At 42.6% G+C, this 13,103-nt stretch overlaps 1 protein-coding gene and 1 long non-coding RNA gene across 2 annotated transcripts in view; one reads left to right on the top strand and one right to left on the bottom strand.

Moving 5' to 3' along the window:
* Nucleotides 1-2,770, top strand: part of LOC141134435 (uncharacterized) — a 40,225-nt gene extending 37,455 nt beyond the window's left edge. Inside the window, exon 3 of the long non-coding RNA XR_012243150.1 lies at nt 1,767-2,770. This is a non-coding gene — a long non-coding RNA (uncharacterized lncRNA). The remainder of the gene's footprint in view (nt 1-1,766) is intronic.
* Nucleotides 1-12,258, bottom strand: part of SEMA4B (semaphorin 4B) — a 165,694-nt gene extending 153,436 nt beyond the window's left edge. Inside the window, exon 1 of the mRNA XM_073618487.1 lies at nt 12,215-12,258. The gene's annotated coding sequence lies outside the window, so the exon portion shown is untranslated. The remainder of the gene's footprint in view (nt 1-12,214) is intronic.
* Between the last annotated feature and the right edge of the window lie 845 nt (nt 12,259-13,103).

The following is a 13,103-nucleotide window of genomic DNA, read 5'->3' as shown; positions in this document are numbered from 1 at the left end:
TTCTTTTTTTAGGCCTCCCCCCCCCCTCTGTATTCATCTGGTGATCTGGCCAGTAACACACCACCTGTATTAGAGTGCCCCCTCCCCCCCCCACTCTGGATGAAGGAGCACAGGGGGCACAGCAGCCAGCAGCATTGTCAGCCTGGCGGAGGGGAGTGTTACATGTACTAGAAGATTTAGATACACTAACAAACTGAAGCCAAACTCCATCTAATACTTTATAATGAGTTACAGGAAACTATTTTTTTTCTTTTGGGATAAAGGTTTTGCATGAATAAATAAAAGCTGATCATTTTAATCACCCCTGCTAGTGTTTAGGGGTTTGTCTCATCTATGTAAGCTGATACATTCTGCTGGAGAGCTTGTACTTTTGAAAAAAAAAAAAAAAAAAACAACATACTTACTGGCTAGATCACCAGATGAAAATAGAAGAAAGAAAGCCTAAAAAAAAAGAAAACGAGTGCAGCCATCACGTCTAAGAACTGGTAAACTGCAATATAATAAATGTTTGCTTTTGGGTTTAATACTGCTTTAACAAGGATACACCGATATATACAACTAAAAATAAAATCACATTGTGTGTGATATTAGGTGAAATTTGTACCCATGTCCTACAGCACACATGGGGTTGTGTTTTACATTTCCTGCACTGACAGCACTCTCTAGAGCCGTGGGATCCTGGCCAGGAGAGGCCTTGGCTCAATACAGACATACCCCAATTTTAAGTACACAATGGGGTTTATTTACTAAAGCTAGAAAGTGCAAAATCAGGCTCACTTCTGCATAGAAACCAATGCGCTTCCAGGTTTTATTACAAAAGCTTAATTGAACAAGCTGGGGTTAGACGCTCATTGGTTTCTATGCAGAAGTGAGCCTGATTTTGCACTTCCAGCTTTAGTAAATGAACCCCATTGTGTACTTAAAAGTGGGGTATGCCTGTACACTCTGAGCTCCAAATATCAATCAATGATTAATGAAAGTAGAATATCATGGGGGGTGCCACATTGTAAAGAGCCTAAAGATGGCTATAAATAAAAACTGATACATGTCAGTAATGTGACCATTTCTAAGAGTATTAATAGAAATGAGCCCCCCCATGTAGGAAATAATGAAACTAAAGTTGGCCATACACTTTAAAATTTCTATTTCAATGGGCCCAAAGAGCAAAAATCACCCATCCATGGTAAACAGCATAGATGGGCAAATCTCTCATGCCGCTATTGTATTCTGACAGCCAACGCTCATGGCTACCAGAATACCCGAACAGTGGCTGTATCTGATTGGATGCAGTAGCTGTTCGGCTGACAATTTTCCATCTGTCTTCTCTCTCATTTCTTTGGAATGAAGAATGTCAGGTGGGAGGATGACATCAGGGCCACTTACAGCTTGAATTTTGAGCCGATTCTTTTGGAATACACTGAAATTCACTCAAGTGTATGGCAAATTTACCGTGGAATCCCAGCTTTCCCGTAACTAGACTAAAGCCTCGTAAACATGATCGGATTTTCCACAGACAAAACCTCGGACTTTTGCACGAAGGCGTGTGCCTGGATTTTGTCTTGCATACAAACGGCAAGCAATTGTCGGCCAACAAACACGAATGTAGTGACGTACTACGTGGTTTTTCAGCTCTTTAGCGCCACCCTTTGGGATCCTTTTGCTAATTTCGTGTTAGTAGAAGTTTGGTGAGTGTTGATTCGCGCTTTTCATTTTGCGCTTTTCATTTAGAGCTTTTCAGTTTGCGATTTTCATTTCCTGCTTTTCAGTTTGTTTCCGAGCGGCCGTTCGTCAACCAGCCATGTTGTGGAATCGGAGGCGATAACGTGTTATTTATTATTTACCTTGGAGTTATTGCTTTGACCCAAGTCCAGTCCAGGAATAGGAGGAAGAGGATTTCTTGGACCAAAAATTGGTTGCTTTATTAATCGTGACCAATCATGTCATATGCCTTTGCTGCAGGAGCTCCAGGAGAATAATCCGGATGATTTTCAGAATTATCTCCAGATGTCGGACCCCTGCTTTCACCAACTCTTGGCATGGTTGAGCCCCTATATTAAGAAGCAGGACACATGCATGAGGCTTTTATTTTATTTTTTGGTTGAATAATGATGATTTGATTTGTTATATTTTCTATATTTATGGATGCATAGAATGCACTTTTTGGTTAAGTTCTATTGGCAGATAGCATGTCTAATTTTATTTGTTTTCTTTTTTTAATGCACAATAAAAAACATTGTGGATAATAATACTTGGCTATGTGTTTTACTTCAAATGACAGTTTGGGAGTCGGCAGTTACATTTAAAAAAATACAATGTAAAATTGACAAGGGACACCAACATAGTTGTATCTTTGATCTTAAAAACTACGGGATAATGGTGTTGTGGTAACTTGCACCAAAAAAATTAAAATAAAAATAACAACAAGCATAATAATATTATTCTTGATATCACTAGAAAAAAAAAACCTTTGAAAATTTGTTTGCAATAACTCCATCAGTATCACCAGCAAAGCAGCTTCATTATTATCCCATTAAAGAAGAAGAGAATTGTGCGCTGCATTTCGAGATTTCATAATTTGCCACGTCACGAATATTAATTCTCCATTACGAATGCTAGTTTACAAGACCGACCGCTTCTGGCTCGTCCTTGCTTCCGAGCATGCGTGTTTGTAGTTTGGACTTTTGTCCGACAGACTTGTGTACACACGCTGGGAAAATCCGACAACAGACATTTGTCCGCAGAAAATTTTAAAGCCTGCCATCCAACATTTGTCCGCGGAAAATCCAACAACAATTGTCCGAAGGAACGTACAAACGGTCGGATTTTCTGCTAACAGCCTGTCATCACACATTTCCCATCGGAAAATTTGATTGTGTGTACGAGGCTTTAAAGTGGTTCTAAAGGCTGAAGGTTTTTCTCCCCCCACAGCCCCCCCAATACTCACCTGAGCCCCCTCTCTATCCAAAGATGTGCATGGGAGCCTTGGCTGTCCCGGTTCTCTCTTTCTTCATTTGCTGAGACACAGCAGCAGGAGCCATTGGCTCCCACTGCTGTCAATCACAGCCAGTGAGCCAATGAGGAGAGAGTAGGGGGCTGAGCTACGGTTCTGAGTGTCTTATGGACACATAGAGCAGGGCTTGGGAGTGAGCACACACCAGTGCTCCCATAACTAATGGCTTGCTATTAGGGGCACTGGTCAAGGGGGAGAAGCCAGAAGCGCCGGCAGGGGACCCAAAAAAAAGGATAGGGGCTGCTTTGTGCAAAACCATTACACAGAGCAGATAAGCATATTATGTTTGTTATTTAAAAAAAACAAAACTATGCCTTTAATATCACTTTAACCTCCTGGTGCGGCCTCTTGGCGGATGGGCCATGGCGCTGAGCGGCCGCATATCTGCGTGCATTAGTGCGCTACCAGCACGGTTACAGGTGGCTAATGGAAGGCCAAGCATGGAGGCGCTGGCTCAAAGGGGTTAAAGCTATCCCCTCTCCCTGCTAACACCTACTGTATTCTGATTAACCTGTGTAAGAAAGATATATATAGTCACCTATTTTTAGGCTGCTCTGGTCTGGTCATGTGCTCCCCTGTGTCAGTCAGCAGTGGCTTCAGGGGAGAGGAGGCAGTGCCGAAGATTTATGCGCCATAGAACCTTATGGGTGAGGTCACCACTTCAGGCTTACTAGCTGTTGTTGGAGCACTCTCTCCTCTCCCCTGCAGCTGCCGCTGGCTGACACAGGGGTGATCACACGACCGGTCCAGAGCAGTTCAAAAATAGGTAAGAATATGATGTACATCTTTCTTACACAGGTTAGTTAGCACAGGTGTTGGGTGGGATCAGGATAGACAGTTTTAAGGCTAATTAGGGGGAAGCTGGATTTCCACTTTAAAGTGTGAGTTCACCTTTCAGGAAGATTTTCAGAAAACCACAGCTCCTCTTGTTGAAAATAATGCACTCAGCTGGAGAAGAAGACCATGCAGCACACACATGCTGAGCTTCAACAGCATGGAGCGACCACTACTAAGGTTAGCTGGAGCCAGGAGAGGATGCACTGTGCATGTGCAGTTTGAATGTCATGAGCGGCCTCCAGGGTGCGCTATAAAGTGAAATTCAGAACTTTCCTGCAAATGGCAGGATGGAGAGGTATGGGGGGCAGGGCTTTTTTTTCCCAGAGGGGACCCCAAAACAGCTGCATCTGGAATGACAGGACCATCACCATTTTCAACAAGAATAGCTTTGGAATATACCAGGCTTTCTTAACCTTTTAATCCTAGAGGAACCCCCAAAAATAATTTTCATGTCTTGAGGAACCCTTACTAAAACCAATTCATCAGGGCTCAAAAGGGACAATGCCCCTTATATTGGTGATTAATAGGAAGAAGGCCACCCTTAAAGTGGTGCTCAGAATGCCACCCTTAAAGACAGCTAAAAAGCTAAAAAGATATTTGGTGTCATGCTGCTGGCTTTGCTAAGTGGTGCTGAACCTTGAATCCTGTAGGCATCATCAAATAGGTGGTTCATCAGCCACAGCTCAATGAACCCCTAGCAACCTCTGGAGGAACCCTGGTGGAGAATGGCTGGTATATATTATTCATTAGATGTAGAATTGCATAGCTAGATTTTCTGAAAATCTTCCTGAAAGGTAAACTTACACTTTAACTGAGGGTCTGGATTTAAAAAAATGTCTGGGCAAATCAATGTTCTGTTCCAGTCATACGTGCCTAATGCAGTAGTCCAACCAATTAGCTATGACTGTTACATAAGATAATAGAAGGGAATGTGTACATTTTGAAGACAGACAGATGCCTTGTCTATGATATCCACCCATGTCTGGCTGACATTTTTCTAAAAACCAAACACCCCTACAATAGCTGACCCTGGCCAAAAATACATGCAGGAGCATCAGCTCTTCTGGCAGATGGTGGACGCCATGAGCTTTGGCAACACATTCATAAAATCACTTCTCAATCTGAAGCTATTCACACCTGGGGTATTACGAGACAAGTTTATGATTCGTCTTTATTGCTTACTTAACCTTGTCTGACCTGGCTGCCTGGCTTGACTATGGTTTACTCACGTCTTTGAGTTCCTGCACCTGAGCTGGAGATCATGGAGAAGATCACATTTTCTTTCAACCCACATCTTAGACACTTGTTTACAAGGTTCACACAATTTTTGATTCACTAGAAAAACACTTTTCATGCATTTTGATTTGAAACTTATGGTTCCAAAAAGTGAACTCTCCATTTTGTTTATGAGCAGCTATGTACAATATTACTTATCTTATCAACTCAGAAAGAAACTGCTGACACCATATTAGATAAGCGGATGATATCTTGAAACCATCACATAGACTCTAAACTCCAATCCTTCTAAACTTTTCCTCCTTATGCTGGAACTCTGGAGTTGTACAGCTGGCTGCATTATCAAGCCTTTTTTCTGAATTCTTTGACCATTGGCTCATAATTCACAGGATTATTTCAAATAATGTGCATGAGTAAAAAAAAAAAAGCTATAAAGTTTGTAGGTGGGGTCCAGCATGGTGCAGTGGCAATAATTCACACAGACGGATGCAATAACGAACTTGTATTGAAGAATGCAGTAATGGTTCACAACAGAACCCCAGGGGGAAAATCCGCCCAGCCAGGTACACTCACAGTTTGCACAAATGAGGATGAGGCAATACTCTGCCTGACTGACAGCATCTGTAAAGAGAGCAGAATGCAGCCTGGTGTCGTGTTCCCAATCAGAAAGATGTCCAGAGGAATCACCGTCCCTATGCTTTCCCTCCTCATCAGGAACCTTTCCTTACCGCTAGTACTGACCCTGACAAGCAGTGCAAAAAGCACACCAAACCTGGGAGCCAGGGCCTTAAATAGGCTCTGCCTTACCCAAGATGGCTGCTAGAGTCACATGGGGTGGCAACATCCAATAGGTTAACTTCCCCAGTGACCCAAGGAAGCCATAGAGGAAACTTGTTCCTCTTGACTTCCTCCTCCAACAACAGTGCCGCTGCAGGAGAGTTCCTCCTACCGTGGAGAAGGTAAACTGCACCTGCTTACATATATATTATCACTTAGGATGACCATACACTGGTACATTTTCAAACGAACATTTTAATGAAAATTCTCATCAGTACAATGGTAGTATGGTGGATTCCATCCAGGGTGCAGGTTTGGTGAAGAATCTAAACTGCTTACAATGTCTGGGAGCAATGGTAATGAACCGCACAGTGAGCAGTCCCGTTCATCAAGGAGGTAATATCAGTATCAGTCTATCTCTGTTCTGCCCCCCCTACGCATTTCATCCTGCCCTCTGGACTTAGTCATGGTCCATGACTAAGTCCAGTGAGCGGGGTGAAACGTGTTGGAGATGTGGCCGGGACGGAGGGACTGTCCCTGATTTGGAGCAATGTCCCTCTGTCCCTCATTTGTCCCTCATTTTGGTCTATCAACTTTTTATCTATCAAAATGTGTTTTCCAGTGCTAAACCTTTCATTTGATTTCTAAATTGCTGCATTTGTAGATTCCAAAAGCCAAAATAAAGGAATAGTAGTGGTAAAAAAAACACTTGTGGGTTTAACCAATCTTATTTTTTTTTTGTACAATTCTCCTTTAAGGGGGTGTGGCAAGATTTGTGTCCTATGCCTGCATACTTTTGCTGATAGGTGTCCCTCATTCCCATATCAGAATGTTGGGAGGTATGATGTGTGGACATTCTGTTATCCAACTATCCACACATCCCATTCTATTTTGTATTGCACATGACTGCTATGAGGATCTGCATTCCTTCTCGTTTGGTATTTCAATGTATCATTGGCGATCAACGACCTTATAAAGATAAGTTGTGTTTTAAAATATGATACATCTTGATATACAAATATATTCATCATAACTATAATAGAGCTCAGCCACACATTGCACAGTCTACATGTAGGAGGAAGTGAGTCACTTTGTAGGGCAGGTTGTCAGAAGTTGTCGGAGGTTGTCGGAGGTGATACGTGGTAAGAAGTGTAAGGCTGGAGGATGGTACTGATTGCAGACAGTCTGGGGGAGATGTCAGCTACTTAGTCAGAGGGAAAGAGACGCAGCATCATCCATTTTATTACAAAGGCTACAGGTAAAAGGCGAAATAAGCAAACATTAGCCCAGAGGGATCATTTCCTTCGATTTAGAAATAAACTCACTATAGGGAAACTAGGGCAGATAAAGTCCTCATGTACTAATTTTTCTTTGCATGTGCGTTCCAATGCGTTTATGCTCATTCACACATCTTGCAATAATGCATTCTATTGGCCAACATGTTAATATAATCTGCCCATTAGAAAGTATTAGGCCCCGTTCACACCTGGGCATTTGCGTTCACGGGTAGAATCACCATGGTTCTGTCCATGATCACAAAACGGACAAATCGCACCACGCTCGTTCAAGCGCTATTCATTTGCACGTAAACACGGGTGCGATTCTGCCGCGATTGTCGCCTGATAAATCACGCTGCAATGGCAGCAAACCACATCATGCAAAGCTTGTCACCCAAAAAGGAGATGGAGCTTCTTTTGGGTAATAAGCTTTTGCGCGATGTGGCTTGCACCGTTTTTAGCATGGTTTATCGTGGCAAAGTTGCACCCACGTTAAAGTGCCATTGAAAATGAATCTCATCTAAACCACCGTGGTGCGATTTGTCAGTTTTGTAGAGCGTTTTGGGATCGCGGGAAGAATTGCGGTGATTCTGCCCCCCCGATCGCAAATACGAATGTGCATAACATCGCCTAACGTTAATGAGTGTTTATGTACGTTTAGGTGCTTTTGAGTGTTTTTTATGCTCAAAAACTCCTTTCCTGAATTTGACCTTTGTGTTTTTTTCTTCTGTCACTAAACGCCCCTACCTCTAAACTCCAATAAACACCTATAGTGTGCATGGGCACATAGGCTAACATGGAGGGGTGTTTAGAGGCAGAAAAAAAACTTGAATGCCTGTAAAAGCAGTGTTTATGAGCTCAAGTGTGCATGAGCCCTTTTTCTGCCTCTAAACGCCTGTAAATGTGTATAGTGTGCATGGACACAGACACCCAAAGAAAACATAAAGAAAGCATCTAAAGAAAATGTAAAGGAAAATGTAAAAAACATGTAAAGAAAAAGTAAAGAAAATGTAAAGAAGCATGTAAAGAAAATGATTAGCACATACAAATAATATCTGTGTCCAGCTTAATGTTTCTTTGGTTACATTTTGGTAGCTGCTGGCATTTCCGGGGACTCCAGCGATGATATCTCTGCTATGGCCAGTATGAGGGGTGCCACTCTCCCTGTAGGATTTTTGTGTTAGGAAAAAGGGAGCAGCAAAAGTCAAAGAAGAACAGGAGCACCAAGAACTCTGAGGTTGTCAATAACAGAGCCAGAAATTATGATGGTACTGCTGGGGTCTTTAAAAGAGTATTGCCAATGCTATTTTGGGGTTGGGGGTCTCAGGAGGGGGCTGTGAGTCCAGAAGGCTGTGGGCTTTCCAGGGGCACTTTGGTGGACTGGAGTACAATGTGGGGACTGGGGGGCATTGTAGGACACTGTTGGAGGTTTGGGGCACTATGGAGGACTGGAGGACTTGCAGCAAGCTAGGGGGCTGGGGGGCACTGTGGGATATTCCAGGGGCACTGTGGGGGCTGAGGGCTTTCAGGGGTCCTGGGGGAACTGTGGGAGGTTGAGGGGCACAGTGGACCACTATGGAAGGTTCGGTGGCACTATGGGAGCTGGAAGGCACTGTTGGAGGTTTGGGGATCTGCAGGTGGCTGAAAGCCTCAGGGAAGGGAGAGTTGAAAACCACTGCTCTATACCTAACAAGCATTTAACCCTTGCAGTGTGGGAGTAACCCCACTCCAGGGAAAGATTTTTTTACTTCCCTGGAGTTCAGCTTTAAAGTGGTTCTAAAGGCAAAAATTGTTTTACCTTAATGCATTCTCTGCATTAGGGTAACAAATGTTCCAGTGGAAGTATCGTCCCCTCGCCCCCCCTTATATTTATCTGAGTGCTATCTTAGTGGAGCGGGTCTCTCTCTCTCTCACAGAACACAGGGACAGCAGCGGGAGCCATTGGCTTCTGCTGCTGTCAATCAAATCCTGTGAGCAGGGAGGCAGGGCCAAGCCAAGCTGTGTGAATCTATAGGTGCATACAGCCCAGCTCGGGAGCAAGCCCACAAGTGAGCCCCCATAGGAAGTGGCTTCCTATGGTGGCGTATTGAGAAAAGGAGGAGCCTGGAGTGGCGGCGGGGGAACCACAGAGGAGGAGGATTGGTGCCACAGAGCAGGTAAGTATAACATGTTTATTTGAAAAAATAAACATTCTAAACCCTCCCCTAAAAAGAACTTATAAGATGCAGGCTTTTATCTGACTGATCTGTAGCTGTTTATTACCCAAAAATTCAAATATTGTCATAAGTGAGTAAAATAAATCTTTATTGTTGGTTCAAATTTTATGATTTTATTATAATTTCATTAATTGGCTACATGTTCAAATTTCTCATAAATTCAGGTATTGAAATTCAGCCCCTACCCTGTCCACCTTTAGGAGATCCCTTAAAACTCATTTATTCAGGGAAGCCTATCCCACACTCACATAACTGTCCCTGAGCCACCCCCATCAAATCATTCTTTGCAGCTATTACCTTTTGTACCACCACCCCCTCCCTTTAGAATGTAAGCTCTACGAGCAGGGCCCTCCTGTACCTTTTGTATTGAACTGTACTGTAATTGTGTTGTCCCCCTTATACATTGTAAAGCGCTGCGTAAACTGTTGGCGCTATATAAATCTCGTATAATAATAATAATAACAAAGTGAGATGACAGAAGTCCTCCTAATGCTGCTCCTGAGGATGTTGCACACTAGCAATGAAACGCGTTGGGTGGGACTTCTATGATGTCACTTGTGGTTTTGGAGAAATGCACACTGGATGAGCTGAAAGCGTTCCCTGCTTATGTTCCGTTGCATGCATTTTCATCTGTCAAGGTGTAATTGTAATTAGAATATTTATGGTTATTAATAAATGGTTTTATGCTATGGGAGATCTCTCTTTTCTGCTTTTTAAAAAACCACTATAATGAGGTTATATGTGGAACCATTGGAAGCGCTAGTGGGACTGGCTTGAGTTAGACATGTGCGGTTTGTTTTGTTCTCAATTAATATTCAGACAAATTTTTCGTTATTCGGAGATTCGGATATATTCGAATACCGGAATTACAATATAAACAAATTATACTGAATGAATTTATATATATATATATATATATATATATATATATAAATATTTATATATATATATATAATTTTTGATTTTATTATTTGTATTCCAGAGCGTGGGTGTCACATTGGATATAATTGTCATAAGTGATGCAGAAAATTTTAACTGCTACTGAATTTGATTATTTTAATATTTAATATAATTTCATTATTTGGCTGCATGTTGAATATTTTTCGCTTTGCCTTGCAGTATTATTCCAGAGTTTGTTCTCGCCTCAGTAGGTACTTTGTGATCGTTCACATATTTAATATCGCTCTGATCCCTGTGTCTACAGTAAGGTGTTTGACATGTGTGCAGTGTGTGAATGAAATGGCATCAGTGATCTGTAAAGTGGGATCAGCACATATCTCTTCCTGGTGCTAATACCCCAGGACAAAGCATCCGGCTAGCTGTCTCCACTGTCTCGCTACATTGCCCTGAGTCTCTAGAAGAACTGTGCATGATTTACTAAGTGCTAAGCTTGTGTACACCTGAGTGTGACATCACTGTCTGGTCTGAGATCGCTCCCTCTTCAATTTAATGGGCAATTCCACTTCTGACAGCAAAACATATAGAAAAATCACGACTGCTTTGGGCTCTCCTATCGTGAGAAATACTGACCGATTTCCATCATCTTCTCTCACCTGTCCTCTATAGGTGATTACATGTCAGTTGACAAGTAGAAGTACTTGTTCGATCTCTGATGAGCTGTATTTCTTATCTATTGTCTGTCTGACAAACAGGGGAGTTACTGCAGGGTGTGGAGATCAAACCTAGGCTGGGCCTGTCCTATTACAAAAAACTGCTTAGCAAAGCTGTCATTATGAGGTCTGAGGACGAGGGGGCATTTAATGTACTAATCAAACAGAAGAATCAGATTTTCTATGTCCGCTCTAGAGAATAAAGATCAAGTGAAAAAATGTATTTTGACTGATAAAATGCAATGCTGCCTGAGTGGTAAAAGAAATGTAAGGTTTGCCGCATTTTTACTAAGGCTCCATTCACATCTGTGCAGTTCGCTTTTAAGCATTTCTGCAGTGCTTTTTGTGGGTTTTTACCACAATTTTGCTGCAATTTGCGTTTTGCATTTTTATGCTATTTTTTTCCTGGAAAATTTGTTGTTGGGCAGATTAAAAAACACAAAAATTGAAAATTGTATCAAATACTTACCGCAATTTTCCTTTGCTGATGCCAATACATGGCAACATACATATGATATAGCTCCGCCCCTATATCCACCTATAGGACCTGTTTAGCTCTATTAAAGTCTGACTAATGCAGTGTACACACGGGCGGTCTTTCCGACGGTCTATCCGACGGTCTATCCGACGGACTTTCCGGCCAAACAGACTTGCCTATACACGATCACACCAAAGTCCGACAGATTCGTACGTGATGACGTACGACCGGACTAAAATAAGGTAAAGATAAAGTTCATAGCCAGTAGCCAATAGTTGCCCTAGCGTCGGTTTTTGTCCGTCGGACTAGCATACAGATGAGAGGACTTTTCAACCGGACTCGAGTCCGTCGGAAAGATTTGAAACATGTTCCAAATCTAAAGTCTGTCAGATTTTCGACCGAAAAAGTCTGCTGCAGGTCCGATGAAGCCCACACACGGTCGAATTGTGCGTTGGACCAGTCCGGTCGAAAAGTCCGCTCGTATGTACGCGGCATGAGAGCTACCTCCCTCATTCTCCGTATAAAGCACAAAGATCAGAGGGAGGGTTCCTATGCTGCCATGTATTGGCATCAGGAATGGAAAATTACAGTAAGTATTTGATACAATTTTCCATTTTCCTGACGCCAACATGGCAGCTTTGAACTCTCAAGTTGCATGACAAGTCGTGGCAATGTGAACCAGGGCTAAAGGAGATAAATATCAATGCATGACTTGTGAGAGCTAGGAAACAGTTTTACATTTTAATAAGCTGCATATATTTGACTGGACTTACCTACTGTGAAAACAGGATCCTCTTTACTATCCTCTTGTTTCTGCCGTCCTCTTTGTGTCACCTGGAAATGAGTGAAAACATGAAATCCTGAGTTGTCACCTATGCAGGAAGAGAATACTCCAACTTTTCAACCAGAGTGTGGCCCCATTTATTCAAACGCACACATATTATACTAAGTTCTAAAACTGGGATTGCCAGATATAAAACAAGGGCAGGTGGGAAGTATCCCTTTTAGGAGAGAACTTCTTTAGTCTGTACCACCCCATTCTGAAGCCCAATTTATGGGTGTTTCTGTGGAGGGAAGTACAGCCAGCAGTGCGCCTCTGCCCGATTTTCCTACTATGAAATGAACAATGTCCCGATAGGCTAGCGCTGAATGATCATTCATAATAGTGAAAGATCACTTGTTACCGAGGCTCTATGTGATCTATCTGCAACAGCTAGTAAATATACATCCCCGGCAGATAGAACACAGCACCACAGCACTGATCTTTTACCCTTATGAATGAACAATCAGTGCTGTAGGCTGGTGCTGTGTAGCGCCAGCCCTGCCAGAAATTAGTGCCGTCACTCGCAAATTCATCTCCTTGATAGCAGCATTGTCAGACAGTGGGGGGCAAACTGTCCTACCACGCTGTTTATGGCTGGACAGATCCAAATGGGACCAAGTTCTACATGGTCCCATGTACATGTACATAGTCCCCCAAGGGATTAAATAAAACTTTAAAAATTGTTTATGAAGTGTGGTCTGCTGGTTCCTAATGAAGTCAGTTCAGTAGGGACCAGCGGAGGTTCGATACATCTACGGGCAGGCTGGTTGTACTGAAGTCAATCCATTGACTGACTTCTGTACAACCAGCCTGTTGGATTTTTTTCATGCAATCACTGC

This window comes from Aquarana catesbeiana, linkage group LG03, assembly GCF_042186555.1.
Source record: "Aquarana catesbeiana isolate 2022-GZ linkage group LG03, ASM4218655v1, whole genome shotgun sequence".
In the NCBI taxonomy this organism is placed as follows: domain Eukaryota; kingdom Metazoa; phylum Chordata; class Amphibia; order Anura; family Ranidae; genus Aquarana; species Aquarana catesbeiana.
Note: the sequence above shows the minus strand (reverse complement) of the source record. Positions and strands in the feature narration are given on the sequence as shown.